The 17732-nt window shown below is 36.5% G+C and overlaps 1 long non-coding RNA gene across 1 annotated transcript; it reads right to left on the bottom strand.

Moving 5' to 3' along the window:
- Positions 1-8191: 8191 nt before the first annotated feature.
- Positions 8192-10261, bottom strand: LOC141290271 (uncharacterized). The gene is made up of 2 exons (XR_012340081.1): positions 9733-10261; positions 8192-9626 (listed from the first exon to the last, which is right to left on the bottom strand). It is a non-coding gene; the product is annotated as an uncharacterized lncRNA (long non-coding RNA).
- Between the last annotated feature and the right edge of the window lie 7471 nt (positions 10262-17732).

The following is a 17732-nucleotide window of genomic DNA, read 5'->3' as shown; positions in this document are numbered from 1 at the left end:
GCATTTTTTAATTTCTCAGTGACTTATTGTATTAGAAAACATAGATTTTAATACAATAAATTCAAGATGGCGGCGACCAGATTTTTTCTTGCAGTTACTGTCTGTATAAATCGTCTTGTAAATAAACTACCGGTGCTTTTTCTGAGTTCTCAATGTCTCGTTTTAAATGTCAGGGCCCTTGGATGTCTACCAATGAAGTGTGGAGCTACTTTGTGCCTCGTAAATGGCATAAAACAGTGATTTATTTACATGGCTATTCCGATGCCCTATTGACTCTCATTGACAACCTGTTGTGAGCATCGGCTAACTGACTGTGACGGTGAAAATAGACAAGGGGAAGCAAATGCAGTTTGTGAAGTTTATTAAGACAAACAAACAAGTACTGTCACATGAACCGTGACAGTACCCCCTCTCCTAGGAACGTCCCCTGACGTTCCCAGACTCCTGTACCTGTTGATTGAAGTCATCAATAAGGGAGTGATCCAGTATGTCCCTGGCAGGCACCCAACTTCTCTCCTCCGGACCGTAACCTTCCCAGTCCACCAAGTACTGAAATCCGCGTCCCCTCCGTCTTGAGTCCAGAATGCGATTAACCGAATAGGTTGGTTCCCCATCTACGAGTCGCGGCGGTGGGGGAACCGGGACTGGCGGATTAATACGTGCAAAGAAAACGGGTTTAATTTTGGAAACATGCCAAGCTACTATTATAATCATGTATTGCCTGTGTATATCACAAGACCTTTATCACAAGGTCTTCTGTAAAGGAACAGACATACATTGTATGTCTGCATCACAAGGTTGTAGCCCTCTGGAACTATATGTAAATGTATGTATGGAACACGCCTAGAAGAAAACTATAAAAAAAGAGGATATGAACAAGGGCTCGAGAGAGATTCTCCTGCAGCGTCTCTCGGCTTTGTTACTTTGTTAATAAAGTCTCATCTTTTGGTATCAAAACCCCAAGACTTGTGTGATCTTTGAAAGCAACGAGGGGAAAACCAACTCACAACATTCATCAAAATTTATTTTTTGTGTTCAACAGAAGAAAGCCATACAGGTTTGGAACCAAGTGAAAGTGAGTAAATGATTACATTTACTTAGGATGGGGAATTGTTTAATTTGGACTTATCTGTGCATGGCCTTTTTAGGTGGTGACCATAGACCTGCATTATATGACTGACAGACAAGAATAGTTTGACCTAAAAAAAATCAAAGTTGAAACTACTGCGGAAACAAAGACACCTACATCTTGGACGTCCTTAAGGTAAGCTAAAACATACCAAAATTTAATTTCAAAGTGAACTATCCCTTTAAACTTGAGGGAAGAACTAAAGTAGAAATGTAAATAAAATCTGTTTTCACCTTCATTAGAATGATAATTAAAAAAATACTGTATTTCAGTTTCAAAACACATTATGATAGTAGTCAGACATGTCTTGGGATAACAGTGTTACATAATCAATTATAATGTTAATTTTATTTCCATATTCAGCAGTTATGGATCCCAAATATCTAAGAGAATGGCGTCGATTGAGAGATCGAGTTAATGCTCTCGCTGCATCAAGTAGCAGCTTGGATGAATATCTAGATTTGGATGTACAAGGAGATGTGTCTGGGGAGGGTACATCAGTGCTAGATGTTTCTGGGCAGGGTCCATCCAAGTCAAGTCAAGTCACCTTTATTTATATAGCGCTTGTAACAATACAGATTGTGTCAAAGCAACTGCACAGTATTTAAACAGAACAATAGTGTGTAAGTAACGCATTATTGAAGATAATCAATTTTCAGTTAAAGGCAGTTCATCAATGAATTCAGTGATATCATCGTCAGTTCAGTTCAAATAGTATACGATATCGCTGGAAAGTGTCCCCAACTAAGCAAGCCAGAGGCGACAGCGGCAAGGAACCAAAACTCCACAGGTGACAGAAGGGGACTGTAGTGACCATCTGATCCGGATACAGGCTGGATCTGGTGGCTACGGTGACCTCGGAATAAGAATGAAACAGACTAATATTAGTGTAGATGCCATTCTTTTTACGATGAAGCGAGTGCATCAGGTGTTATGGGAGGTGTTTTCGGTTCCGGCTGACCTAATTAATGCAGCCTAACAATCCTTTAACGGATTTGAATTATAGGAATGTGTTAATGTTTTATGTGTAAGCCAGGTTAAAGAGATGTGTCTTTAATCTAGATTTAAACTGACAGAGTGCGTCTGCCTCCCGAACAGTGTTAGGTAGATTGTTCCAGAGTTTAGGCGCTAGATAAGAAAATGATCTGCCGCCGGCAGTTGATTTTGATATTCTAGGTATTATCAAATTGTCAGAATTTTGAGAACGCAGCGGACGTGAGGGACTATAATGCGATAGGAGCTCGCTCAAGTACTGAGGAGCTAAACCATTGAGGGCTTTATAAGTAATTAGCAAGATTTTAAAATCTATACGATATTTTATAGGGAGCCAATGCAGTGCTGACAGAACCGGGCTAATATGGTCATACTTTCTAGTTCTAGTAAGAACTCTAGCTGCTGCATTTTGGACCAGCTGGAGTTTGTTTATTAAGCGTGCAGAACAACCACCCAATAAAGCATTACAATAATCTATCCTTGAGGTCATGAATGCATGAATTAATGTTTCAGCATTTGACATTGATAGCATAGGTCGTAATTTCGATATATTTTTAAGATGGAAAAATGCGGTTTTGCAAATGCTAGAAATGTGGCTTTCAAAGGAGAGATTGCTATCGAATAGGACGCCTAGGTTCCTAACTGAAGACGACGAATTTACAGAGCAGCCATCTAGTATTAGACTGTGTTTTAGGTTATTACTTGTGGAGGTTTTAGGTCCAATAATTAACACCTCTGTTTTTTTCAGGATTTAACAGTAAGAAGTTACTCGCCATCCAGTTTTTAATATCAGCTATGCATTCTGTTAGTTTTTCGAATTGATATGTTTTGCCGGGCTGCGAAGAAATATAGAGCTGAGTATCATCAGCGTAACAATGAAAGCTAACACCATGTTTCCTGATGATATCTCCCAAGGGTAACATATAAAGCGTAAAAAGTAATGGCCCTAGTACTGAGCCTTGAGGTACTCCATACTGCACTTGTGATTAAAATGATACCTCTTCATTTATTGCCACAAACTGATGACGGTCAGATAAGTACGATTCGAACCAAGCCAGTGCACTACCATTAATGCCTACATAATTTTCAAGTCTATTTAAAAGAATGTTGTGGTCAATAGTATCAAACGCAGCACTAAGATCCAGTAGCACTAATAGAGAGATGCAACCACGATCGGTTGACAAGAGCAGGTCATTTGTAACTCGAATAAGAGCAGTCTCAGTACTATGATACGGTCTAAAACCTGACTGGAAATCCTCACAGATACCATTTTTCTCTAAGAAGGAGCATAATTGTGAGGATACTACCTTTTCTAGTATCTTTGACAGAAAAGGGAGATTCAAAATTGGTCTGTAGTTAATTAGTTCATTGGGGTCAAGTTGTGGTTTTTTAATGAGTGGCTTAATAACAGCCAGTTTGAAGGTTTTGGGAACATATCCTAATGATAGTGACGAATTAATAATATTCAGAAGAGGATCTATGACTTCTGGAAGTACCTCCTTTAGTAGCTTAGATGGAATAGGGTCTAACATGTATGTTGTAGGTTTAGATGATTTAACAATTTTATACAATTCTTCCTCTCCTATAATAGAGAATGAGTGGAATTGTTCCTCAGGAGATCTACAACGCATTATCTGATGCGATACTGTAGCGGGCGGCTGTATGGTTACAATTTTATCTCTAATAGTGTCTATCTTGGAGGTAAAGTACTTCATAAAGTCATTACTGCTGTGCTGTTGGGAAATGTCTGCACCTGTTTCTGCTATATTTTTCGTTAATTTAACCACAGTATTGAACAAATACCTAGGGTTATGTTTGTTTTCTTCTAAGAGAGACGAAAAGTAATCCGATCTGGCAGTTTTTAATGCTTTTCTATAAGATAAGTTGCATTCACAAAACACATGGTTTGCAGGTCCTGTAGACCTTACTATCAATATAGATGGTCTGCCAATATTCAAGTCCAGTAAAACTCATTTTTGGCCTATTCTAGCTAAATTTGCTACTTTTGATCCATTTCTGGTTGCTCTATATTATGGCAACAGCAAGCCCGACCCTGTTCATGACTATCTTCGTGATTTAATAGCAGAATTGCAGGTGCTTATGGAAAATGGTGTCCCACACAAAACCACAGTGCACAAAGTAACTCTGCGAGCATTAATATGTGATGCTCCAGCAAGAACATTTCTGAAGTGCATCAAAGGGCATAATGCATTGCATGGATGTGAGCGTTGTTTGTCAGTGGCCACATCAGTTGAGGGAAGGGTTGTCCACTTAAAGTGTCTTGTGAGAAAATCACTGATGATAAATTCAGTCAGTTGCAGTATCCAAACCATCAGAAGGAACTTACACCTCTTGCCCAACTTGGAATCAAATGTGTTTCACAATTTCCTCTAGACCACATGCACCTAATTTTTCTAGGAGCTGTGAAAAGATTACTTACCTTTTTGTTGCGAGGCCCAGTTATTTGCAGGTTGAAAAAAAGAACAGAAAAAATAAACAATCAGTTGGTACAACTGAAAGGTGCAATGCCGGCAGAGTTTGCCAGGCAGCCAAGATCTCTGACCGAACTTGATCGCTGGAAAGCAACTGAACTACGGCAATTTCTGCTGTACACAGGACCACTTGTGTTGCAGGATGTTCTGTCTCAGGACCATTATCATCACTTCCTGTCATTAACAATTGGTATGTCTATTCTCTTGGATGATGATGATGCCAGAAGAGAACACTACCTAGGATATGCCCAAAACCTGCTGGAACACTTTGTGGATACCTGTTCTGAACTATATGGGGAAACTTTCCCAACATACAACATACATTCCATCAAACACATTGCTGATGACGTTTTTAACTTCAAATGCTCCTTGAATGAGTTGTCCTGCTTTCCATTTGAGAACCACCTGCAGTCCATAAAAAAAATGGTCAGAAATAGCAAAAATCCAGTCGCTCAGGTCACTAAAAGATTGGCCGAAAAAGCAAATACAAAGCAACACATGAAGCAATGGAGGCGCAAACCGTACTCTATATCAGCCAAGGCACCAAATCACTGCTTCCTGTTGGGGACTGAGCAAATTGTGTTTGTGAGGGAAAAGCGTCAAGATGGGATGTTGGTTGTGGATGTTATCGACCCAAAGGTCACAAAGCAGCTGTTTGATCTTCCTTGTGAGTCAAAGCTGATTAACATCATACATGTGATGGACAATGACCTTAGCAGAGCAAAGAGGAAGCTTTTAAAGGCAAAGTATCTGCAAAAGAAGGCTGTGTGTTTACCACATGCACAGGGATTTGCCATATTCCCTCTTCTCCATGTCTTTAAGATGAACTGAAACTTGGTCCGGTCTCGTCAGTTAACTTTTATGGGTGAGAATATTGCCGACGTCAATTAAAACACTGACTCGTATGCCAGATGAATCTAAAAAAGATCATGCCTCATCATTCTTGTATTTGATTACGGTTATTAATAAGTATTTAAATTTGTCTAATTCACAGGCCATTATGTCTCAAGGACTGAGGCGTGCACCAAAAAAAGAAAAATTATTCTGACTGTCAGAGTCATGTCTGTGTATTGTCCTGTTCTGTCATGTTTTCCAAGTGTTTTTTCCCCCATGTTTCTAGCTTATATGGTTTAGTCCTTGTCTCCCCCTTTTTGGTTATATTTAGTTAGTTCAGTCTTGCCCATATTTGTATTTCCCTCTTGTTATCTTGTTTGTGACCACGCCCCCGTTTCAGTGTATTTAAGAGTCTGTGTGTGCACTCCCCATTTGTCCGTCAATGCTTTCTGTTACCTCTGTTTGCTTGTGTTCATGTGCTCATCTTATACTCCCGGTTTTTGTTTGTTTGTATCAGTTACAGTGTTTTATTTAATAAACCATTTACGTTTTCATTTACTCCGGTTCTCCTCCTCATTCTCCACTCCTCAACCCCGCCTGGATCGTGACACAGACTACATCCAAGGTAACTGCCATTTTTACCTTTCAGTTTCTTTTACAACTTTGTTAATGCAGGTCAAAATCGCAGAATTAATTTAATACCATGGCCATATTACAATTGTTTTTAGATATTTGCTCATCAGACTCCTTGATCCCATCACCACCACCACCACCACAGAACCGCCGAGGTAGTTGTGCTGTTATTATTTTGTTTTTCTTTAAATACATTAATGCTAATTACATATTATGTAATATAACAAATCAGTATACATTTACATGTGTAAATAGGCCATTTTAATTAAAGATCATCAAGAACTGTCCTTGTTCTGTGCTGTCAGTCAGAATTCTGTGGCTGTTCCATTGAATTATTTTGCATAATATATAATTGTTTTAAGAAATACTATATTTTAGATAAAAACATCAGTGTTTACATCTCATTTTCATTATTTTAATATATTCCTTTCATGTTATAGTTTGTACTTTTCCTGAGCCACCCAAAAAATATGATACGGCCTCCAAACCTAGCACTGCCTCAGGTACGCAAAACACATTATAGTATATTTATTATTTTGGCCACGTGCACAGAAGTTTAATTTCAATTAACTTGTTTTGCTTTATATATGTGTGTGTATATATATATATATATATATATATATATATATATATATATGTGTGTGTGTATATATATATATATATATATTTTAATAACAATAATTTATTTTTTAATTAATTATTGATGCCTATACTATTCTTTTTAGTACCAAAAAATAAGAAGGGAAATAAGCCGATGAAGAGGGTCCATTCAAAAATGGGTAAGGTCATTAATCGTACTTGTAAAATAAGTGGTTATGGTATGGATATTGGCCATTTCATTCATTTGTGTTTGCCCTAAGAAATGCTCGTGGAGCATTGCTGCTTCAATCACTTGCCTTATAATTGTAAATAGTGTATGTAGTAGAGCAAAAAAAAAAAAAAAAGCTTAAATACTCTTATTTTGAGTGGGCGAATTTTAGGCATTCTGTGTAAAGCATTTTACTATTAAAAAAAATATTATTTTTCTTATTTATTTTGCTAGATCCAACAAATCTTTTCTGAGGACCTTTTTTCAACTCCACCTACTACAAACCCTTGTAAGTAGACTTTTTGAAAATATAAATTAGTAATTTTTTCACATTTTCTTGTCTAGAAAATTGTTTTAACAGGGTGCAGTTAGCTTTATATGCTACACTCAGCTACCTTCTACTCATTTCTCAATTTATCAAATATGGAGTATAATTTAAATTTCAAAACAAGCATTGACCACTTACAAATGACTTCTGACTGTGTTTCTTGCAATAAACCCAAGAAATACATGTACTGAAAAAAATTATTAGCAATATTGTTTTTAAATTAACCGTGGATGGATATATTTAACACTCGATTGGATGAATGGAGAAATTAATGAAAGGTGACAGAGCACTGTATATAAAGTTAAATGTTCTCTGTTAGGAGTTCAACAAAGCTCTCAGGCCATATAATTGAATTTTTTTTTTTTAGGTTGTCAACAAACTCCACAATGCCTCTCTCCAATTACTGAACTAAGTAAAGAAAAATATTCAAATTAAATAATGATGTTTTAATCATTTCAAGGAAGTAAAAGTAGTTATGATTGTAGTGTACAAACAAGATAACTAAATACCAGTTCAAGACATCACAAAAATCTTCAGAGTAGCCCTAAGTATCATACTGGTATTTCATCCATAGCTGTTTTAAATTAATACATTATGCTTTCTGTGACTATAAAGGCACTCCACACTCTATGGACTCAACTAGAATTGAAACGCCAAAAAGTAAGATGTGCTTTGATTATTGTTTGACTATAAAAATCCTGTCGAGATAAATTGCATTCACTTGAGAAATTAAACTCATTATTTCAGAAAAATAGAGCTCTGTATTTCGAATTCAATGACTTCTCTTTAATTCACAAAAACAGAGCAGCTTTAATTTTTTTATTAGATGAATGCAATACAATCTTGATGTACTGTATCTCTAATTCCAATGTTTTTTTCAGGGACTAAACCGGCATTCAGGGGTCGTTTTTTGGATTTACCAATACGCACCTCAACCCCAGGTTAATGGAAAAAAACAAAACTGATATGTCAGGACAAAGCATAACATATTTTTTATTTTTTTGGGTGGTGAAATAGTACACTAGCAAATTTTTTTAATGTCATTACTCATTACAGCTTCCAAGACAGAGCGCCAATCCAGAAGTCCTCAAGTCAGAAACCCCCAAGGTTAGTATGGACATGTTTTGCCAGAGTAGTCAGATTCTGATTTGAATAGTCCAAATAATCATATATTGGTACTTAATTACAGCTTCCAGGACTGAGCGCCAATCCAGAAGTTCTCAAGTCAGAAACCCCCAAGGTTAGTATGGACATGTTTTGCCAGAGTAGTCAGATTCTGATTTGAATAGTCCAAATAATCATATATTGGTACTTAATTACAGCTTCCAGGACTGAGCGCCAATCCAGAAGTCCTCAAAGCAGAATTTCCCAAGGTTAGTATGGACATGTTTTGCCAGAGTACATTTACATTACATTTACATTTATTCGTTTAGCAGACGCTTTTATCCAAAGCGACTTACAATTGGGAATACAACAAGTGATTCATCCTAAGGAGGCAGATCGACATAGGAAGTGCTCAAAAATACCATATGACAGGCGTTGTTAGATGAGTATGGGCTAGAAAGGGAAGATCAGGAAAGAGAGGAGAAGGATTTTTATTTATTTATTTTTTTGAGTCAGATAGTGTCGAAAAAGATGGGTTTTCAGCAGTCGCTTGAAGACAGTAATGGAGTCTGCGTTCCGGATGGGGGTGGGAAGATCATTCCACCAGGCAGGGACATTGAAGGAGAATGTTTTGGAAAGTGATTTCGTGCCTCTCTGTGGTGGTACAATAAGGTGTCTTTCACTAGAGGATCTCAGACTTCTGGAGGGAGTGTAGATGCGTAGTAATGAATGGAGGTAGGCAGGTGATGAGCCGGTGGCTGTCCTATAGGCCAGCATCAGTGTCTTGAATTTGATGCGAGCCGTAACTGGTAGCCAGTGCAGGGATATGAAGAGAGGTGTGACATGGGCCTTCTTGGGCTCATTGAAGACCAGTCGTGCTGCTGCATTCTGAATCATTTGTAGAGGTTTGATTGCACATGCTGGAAGACCAGCTAAAAGAGCATTGCAGTAGTCCAGCCTGGAAATGACCAGGGCCTGTACGAGGAGTTGTGTGAGCATGCTCTGTTAGGAAGGGCCTGATCTTTCTGATGTTGTGCAATGCAAACCTGCAGGATCGAGCAGTTTTAGCTATGTGGTCTTTAAAAGTCAATTGGTCATCAAAGATTACACCAAGATTTCTGGCTGAAGTCGATGGGGTAATTGTTGATGAACCTAACTGGATGGAGAAGTCATGTTGTAAAGTTGGAGTGGCGGGAAAGACAAGGAGCTCAGTTTTAGCTAGATTGAGCTGAAGATGGTGTTCCTTCATCCATGCAGAGATATCCGCCAGGCAGCCAGATATCCTTGCAGCTACTGATGGATCATCTGGTTTGAAAGAAAGATAGAGCTGTGTGTCATCAGCATAGCAATGGTAGGATAAGCCAGTAGTCACATACTGATCTGAATAGTCCAAATAATAATATATTGGTACTTAATTGCAGCTTCCAGGACTGAGCGCCAATCCGGAAGTCCTCAAGTCAGAAACCCCCAAGGTTAGTATGGACATACTTATGAGATGAGCTTTTTGCCATGTCGGTGACATGTTTTTGCTTCCTTTTTTTTTTTCTACAGAAAAGAAAGACAGGTTTCCAATGACAGACAAAAGTAAGTATCAATACATTGTTACTATAATATTTTTTGCAATTTTCCTGAATCATGACCGTGGGAGTAATTAAAGATTCTTCACTTTATCTTCTGGTTGATAGCTGGCCACAGTTCTTTTCCTTGATGTCCAATATAGATGAGAAGGCAGTGATTTGTTAAAATTCTCATTCAAAATTTTTTGTTATTGATGTATTGGAGTTGTCATACCTCAGTATTGTGATGCTATTTTTGATTGTACTTTAAATTAACACAATGCCTTTGTTGCATTTAGGATTTCAAAAAAGGTTTTGAGACAACTTTTAGAAATAAAAGATGAACTACGTAGAATAGGGAAAATTGTGGAACCAGAAACTGGGTTCCACGTGTCAACCTTGGGCACTGAAGATGAGTTAGAGTACTTAGAGAGGCAGCTTGAAAGTGGGAATACACGGGCAGCAATGGTAAAAAAAAAAAAAAAAAAAAAAAAAAAAAAAAACACTCCAAAGCAACTTTTCCACACTAAAATGCTCATCTTTGACAGTCTAAAATTAATTTGAAATATATTATGCAATTTATGACTGAACCATGGCTTGTTGCATACTATCAGACTATGAGGCAAAAACACAACACAATATCATTGTACATTAAGATTGAGTTGAAACAATTCGTTTCAAATTGGCAATAATTATAAAATAATAATTGATTTAAATTGAACAATTATAAAAAGTATCCAGCAGTACTAAAATTATCTCATGAAATAAGAGTTTTATGGGGTCAGTGATGGAAAACTTGCAGGTCAATGGGCATCAACCTTTAAGGTTGGTATATACTTTTAAAATGAAGCATATACTGTAATAATACCTGCCAAGTACTGACATTGGCTTGTGTTGTTCAGGTGACACAGTTGTGTAAAATTGGAGGAAAAAACTTCAAAGACAGTACAAGAAGAATGCTGGACAGGTAAAGCCTACAAATTATGCAACATTTATCAAACATTCTGGTGTCGATACTGAATAAGAATTTTATGTGGTCACTACGCAAATCAGAGATTTAAAAAAGACTTCCTTTAACGTTACTTTTGAAATGTCAGTCTTTAACCGCAATAGTTAACCACTTTATTTTGTATTATACTTTAGTGTTTTCAAAAATTCCCTGATGTCTACATTCAACATGAAAGGAGGAGGTCCACTACAGAAGAAGTCCTTTCAATCAACTGCCTTATTCTCAGTCATCAGAGGTATGTGTGTCTGTTTAGGCTAATTAACAGTGATTTTCTCTCTCTGTCTCTCTCTCTGTCTCTCTCTCTGTCTCTCTCCCTCTCTCTCTGTGTGTGTGTGTGTGTGTGTGTGTGTGTGTGTACCTGGTATTCATCACGTTATGGGGACCAAATGTCCCCACAAGGATAGGAATACCAGTAGATTTTGACCTTGTGGGGACATTTCTCAGGTCCCCATGAGGAAACAGGCTTATAAATCATGCACAATGAGTTTTTTTTGATGAAGTAAAAGTGTGCACAATCTCCTGTGAGGGCTAGGTTTAGGTGTAGGGTAGGTGTAGGGCGATAAAAAATATGGTTTGTGCAGTATAAAAACCATTACGCCTATGGAATGTCCCCATAAAACATGTAAACCCAACGTGTGTGTGTGTGTGTGTGTGTGTGTGTGTGTGTGTGTGTGTGTGTGTGTGTCTCTCTCTCTCTGGACCACAAAACCAGTCTTATGTGTAATTTTTTTTTTTTAAATTGAGATTTATACATCATCTGAAAGCTGAATAGATAATCTTTCCATTGATGTATGGTTTGTTAGGATAGGACAATATTTGGCCGAGATACAACTAGATACAACGAGATACCTAACCCTAAACATGGATAAAATCGCCTTTAAAGTTGTCCATTTCTATTGGCGATAGTGCTGCATCCATTCACAAAAATAATGTTTTATATTTTTAAGGTGGGAAATTTACAAAATATCTTCATGGAACATGATCTTTACTTAATATCCTAATGATTTTTGGCATAAAAGAAAAATCTATAATTTTGACCCATACAATGTTTTGTTGGCTATTGCCACAAATATACCCGTGCAACATAAGACTGGTTTTGTGATCCAGGGTCACATATATGAAGAGTTCAGATGCAAAAGGCTCTAAGTGCCATCTGAAATTTTCTTCTCGAATGTTCATTTTTATCAAGCTCATATATGTAAGTTCAGTAATTTCACTAAAATGACAATTACAGTTTTTCTCAATTGCTAAAACACTATAACCAGTCTTTTTCAAAACTATAACGCCATTTTTGAAAAAGCACACCCATTTCCCTAAACTATAAACACTATTCCCTGCTTTGACACATGAGTTATATTTGGTGAACTGTTACTTCAAAACTCTACACACAAATCCCTACATTTCTCAGTGCTTACACCATGTGGTCAGTTAGAAAGCACAAGCATTCAATATTGTTCACTCAAGTCTGCGAAGTTTGAGCTCAATTAGCACACAATTACCCAACTGGAAACACTAGGAGTCAAAATTTAGCACACACCAATCAGAACCTTCGATGGAGATAAAAGGATAAAAGTTTTTCTCAGTCACTTTGGTGCATTTCTCAGATCAGAAATTAAATATACATTTGTCTGCAGTTTCCTACATTATCAGTTGCTATTGTCATGTTGCTCAAAATGTATTATATACTGTAGTTCTCTGTGCAATAGTCTTACCCCTCAAAACATCAAGTCATTAGCTCATCGTATAAATCATTACCTAAATGCAAAATTTTTGATCTAGTTGTCCTAAACTGTCAATCATATATTCTACACATTTCTATTAGACTTTTTGTAAATTTGCCATGAATTATTCAAGTGAATCTTGACTTTCACTAATGAAGATAATATAGATCAACCAATGATAAAGCAGTTCTCTGAAATAGATCAAAGGTACAGCTCATGAACCTTCAATTAGAACGCATATATAGACAGAGGACAACGCAGGAGTTACAAATTCTGACAGTGAACTTTCTTATTTTTATTTTCACCTTTGTGCCCATATTTCTTTTTTTTTTTTTCTGTTTCACAATGACGTTGTGTGCTTTTATTTTATTTTTTTATTTTTTGTCAGACCACTAGTACAAGTGTAACTGTGAATCCTATCCAGTCTTTTTCAATCAATATCCCACATACAGAAATGTGTAATTTTGAAGAGGAAGAGTAGGAGGTGAAAGAGGAAGAGGAGGAGGAGAAGGAGGACGATGATGACAACAACATGGAAGAGACAGAGGAAAAGCAAGGGCAAGAAGACAAGCAGTCTCATATATTTTAGTTGATGAGTGCCAGGGTTGGATCAGGCATGCAAGAGGATTTTACCCCTGCTGCCTGGCCAGGGCTAATTTAGCCTGTGATGCTGAAGAGGTTCTTTGGCCTGTCCCAGACCAAAGACAGGATGCTGGGCAGAATAATTATTTTGTTGTTTTTTGCTGTTTTGTACTGTACTCTACAGTACATTAAATTAAGGAATAAAACACTTGCAAAGGAATAGATTTGTTGTGTTCATCATGTGAAAAGTTTTTTATTTATTTATTGTTTTTGTAGTATTGTTTTGAATTTATCTCATCAGTGTGTAAAACTGTGTTGTAGTGTGTTTGTTTTTGAGGATTTGTGTGTCATGTCTGAAAGCAAAGTTTGGTTTTTCAGCAAGATTGAATTGTTTTGAGTGGAGAGCTTCATTTTGACCTCAATATAGGAAGTTTGGGGAAATGAGTTAGGAGTTGTGGATTTGTGTTTAGAGTTTCGCAAATAAGAGGCATAATTTCAAGAAATGTGTTTAAGCAATTGAGAAAAACTGTAATAGGTAATTTTCATTGCCATTTAAGTGAAATTACTGAACTTGCATATATGAGCTTGATAAAAATGAACATTCGAGAAGAAAATTTCAGATGTGTGTGTGTGTATATATATATATATATATATATATATATATATATATATATATATATATGCCTTGTACAGAATTGTTCAATACGCGTACCGTTACACCCCGTATTGCATCACCATTATGCGAGCAAAAATGTTCAATTATTGATATTTATAATATTGATATAAATTATTGTCTATATTGATATAAATTATATAGTCTCTATCTATATTCTGTTAACTCTATATTGGCCAGCTCTAGTGTGCATCCTTGCAAAAGTGATTGACTGTAATTAGTTAAATGACTGTCAACAATGCTTTTCTTGAGCAATAATTCTTTCCTTTTTCTCATTTGGCAGACGCAGTGATGACCAACTTTCCATCAGCTACGGAATGTGAAATAAAAAATGCAATTTCTAATCATTTCAAACAAGCACCAGGGAGGGCAGGGGGTGGGGGTTATGGATCTAAAGTAAACAGTTAATTCTTAATTTTAATATCTTAATTTGTTTCACATATTTTTCCAATGTTTTATTTGTTCATTTTTATGGTTGAATATTGTCTAAGTTGTTGTTGTTGTTGTTGTCTATATAATTGTTCAAAATAAATCCCTTTATATTCAATTAGTTTGGATGGATTTTCATTTATGAGAACCTGGTATATTTGAGTGAAAAGAATCCTTATGCCTCATTTTGTTGTCTATTACATATGTAGTGTAATTGATGACTAGTCTATTCTTGGGCTATGGTTAGACGTCTATTAGATTTTCACTGACAGCCCAAAATCAGCCTTGTTTTAGCCTAGACCCATATTGCCTGTCTATTAGACGTATATATGTAGTCGTTTAATAGCGGTCTAATTGATGGCTAGTCTATTCTTGGGCTATGGTTAGACGTCTATTAGACGTATAAATATAGTCATTCAATAGCTGTCTGATTGTCTATTCTTGGGCTATGGTTAGACGTCTATTAGACGTATAAATATAGTCATTCAATAGCTGTCTGATTGTCTATTCTTGGGCTATGGTTAGACGTCTATTAGACTTATATATGTAGTCATTCAATAGCTGTCTATTCTTGGGCTATGTTTAGACGTCTATTAGACTTATATATGTAGTCATTCAATAGCTGTCTATTCTTGGGCTATGTTTAGACGTCTATTAGACGTATATATGTAGTCATTCAATAGCTGTCTGATTGTCTATTCTTGGGCTATGGTTAGACGTCTATTAGACGTATATATGTAGTCATTCAATAGCTGTCTATTCTTGGGCTATGTTTAGACGTCTATTAGACGTATATATGTAGTCATTCAATAGCTGTCTGATTGTCTATTCTTGGGCTATGGTTAGACGTCTATTAGACGTATATATGTAGTCATTCAATAGCTGTCTATTCTTGGGCTATGTTTAGACGTCTATTAGACGTATAAATATAGTCATTCAATAGCTGTCTATTCTTGGGCTATAGTTAGACGTCTATTAGACGTATAAATATAGTCATTCAATAGCTGTCTATTCTTGGGCTATGGTTAGACGTCTATTAGACGTATAAATATAGTCATTCAATAGCTGTCTATTCTTGGGCTATGTTTAGACGTCTATTAGACGTATAAATATAGTCATTCAATAGCTGTCTATTCTTGGGCTATAGTTAGACGTCTATTAGACGTATAAATATAGTCATTCAATAGCTGTCTATTCTTGGGCTATGGTTAGACGTCTATTAGACGTATAAATATAGTCATTCAATAGCTGTCTATTCTTGGGCTATGTTTAGACGTCTATTAGACGTATAAATATAGTCATTCAATAGCTGTCTATTCTTGGGCTATGTTTAGACGTCTATTAGACGTATATATGTAGTCATTCAATAGCTGTCTATTCTTGGGCTATGTTTAGACGTCTATTAGACGTATAAATATAGTCATTCAATAGCTGTCTGATTGTCTATTCTTGGGCTATGGTTAGACGTCTATTAGACGTATATATGTAGTCATTCAATAGCTGTCTATTCTTGGGCTATGTTTAGACGTCTATTAGACGTATATATGTAGTCATTCAATAGCTGTCTGATTGTCTATTCTTGGGCTATGGTTAGACGTCTATTAGACGTATAAATATAGTCATTCAATAGCTGTCTATTCTTGGGCTATGTTTAGACGTCTATTAGACGTATAAATATAGTCATTCAATAGCTGTCTATTCTTGGGCTATGTTTAGACGTCTATTAGACGTATAAATATAGTCATTCAATAGCTGTCTATTCTTGGGCTATGTTTAGACGTCTATTAGACGTATAAATATAGTCATTCAATAGCTGTCTATTCTTGGGCTATGTTTAGACGTCTATTAGACGTATAAATATAGTCATTCAATAGCTGTCTAATCTTGGGCTATGTTTAGACGTCTATTAGACGTATAAATATAGTCATTCAATAGCTGTCTATTCTTGGGCTATGGTTAGACGTCTATTAGACGTATAAATATAGTCATTCAATAGCTGTCTATTCTTGGGCTATGGTTAGACGTCTATTAGACGTATAAATATAGTCATTCAATAGCTGTCTATTCTTGGGCTATGTTTAGACGTCTATTAGACGTATAAATATAGTCATTCAATAGCTGTCTATTCTTGGGCTATGTTTAGACGTCTATTAGACGTATAAATATAGTCATTCAATAGCTGTCTGATTGTCTATTCTTGGGCTATGGTTAGACGTCTATTAGACGTATATATGTAGTCATTCAATAGCTGTCTATTCTTGGGCTATGTTTAGACGTCTATTAGACGTATATATGTAGTCATTCAATAGCTGTCTATTCTTGGGCTATGTTTAGACGTCTATTAGACGTATATATGTAGTCATTCAATAGCTGTCTGATTGTCTATTCTTGGGCTATGGTTAGACGTCTATTAGACGTATAAATATAGTCATTCAATAGCTGTCTATTCTTGGGCTATGTTTAGACGTCTATTAGACGTATAAATATAGTCATTCAATAGCTGTCTATTCTTGGGCTATGTTTAGACGTCTATTAGACGTATAAATATAGTCATTCAATAGCTGTCTAATCTTGGGCTATGTTTAGACGTCTATTAGACGTATAAATATAGTCATTCAATAGCTGTCTATTCTTGGGCTATGGTTAGACGTCTATTAGACGTATAAATATAGTCATTCAATAGCTGTCTATTCTTGGGCTATGTTTAGACGTCTATTAGACGTATAAATATAGTCATTCAATAGCTGTCTATTCTTGGGCTATGGTTAGACGTCTATTAGACGTATAAATATAGTCATTCAATAGCTGTCTATTCTTGGGCTATGTTTAGACGTCTATTAGACGTATAAATATAGTCATTCAATAGCTGTCTATTCTTGGGCTATGGTTAGACGTCTATTAGACGTATAAATATAGTCATTCAATAGCTGTCTATTCTTGGGCTATGTTTAGACGTCTATTAGACGTATAAATATAGTCATTCAATAGCTGTCTATTCTTGGGCTATGGTTAGACGTCTATTAGACTATATATGTAGCCATTCAATAGCTGTCTATTCTTGGGCTATGGTTAGACGTCTATTAGACGTATAAATATAGTCATTCAGTAGCTGTCTGATTGTCTATTCTTGGGCTATGGTTAGACGTCTATTGGACGTATATATGTAGTCATTCAATAGCTGTCTATTCTTGGGCTATGGTTAGACGTCTATTAGGCATATAAATATAGTCATTCACCCACATAGCAAACAGTCTTGGCCCAAATGTGGGCTCAAGCTGGCACTGCTGGCCTCATGTCGGCAATGGCATGTTCCCTTTCAGCCAGAGCTGGGCCATGTGTGGCAATGATGGCACAACGTGGATCACGGCAAACAGTATGAGGGCCGATTGTTGGTGGGAGGAGTGTGGCCCAGATCAGTCCAGTCATCATGTGGCCCATATC

Source organism: Garra rufa, chromosome 17, assembly GCF_049309525.1.
Source record: "Garra rufa chromosome 17, GarRuf1.0, whole genome shotgun sequence".
Classification (NCBI taxonomy): Eukaryota; Metazoa; Chordata; class Actinopteri; order Cypriniformes; family Cyprinidae; genus Garra; species Garra rufa.
Note: the sequence above shows the minus strand (reverse complement) of the source record. Positions and strands in the feature narration are given on the sequence as shown.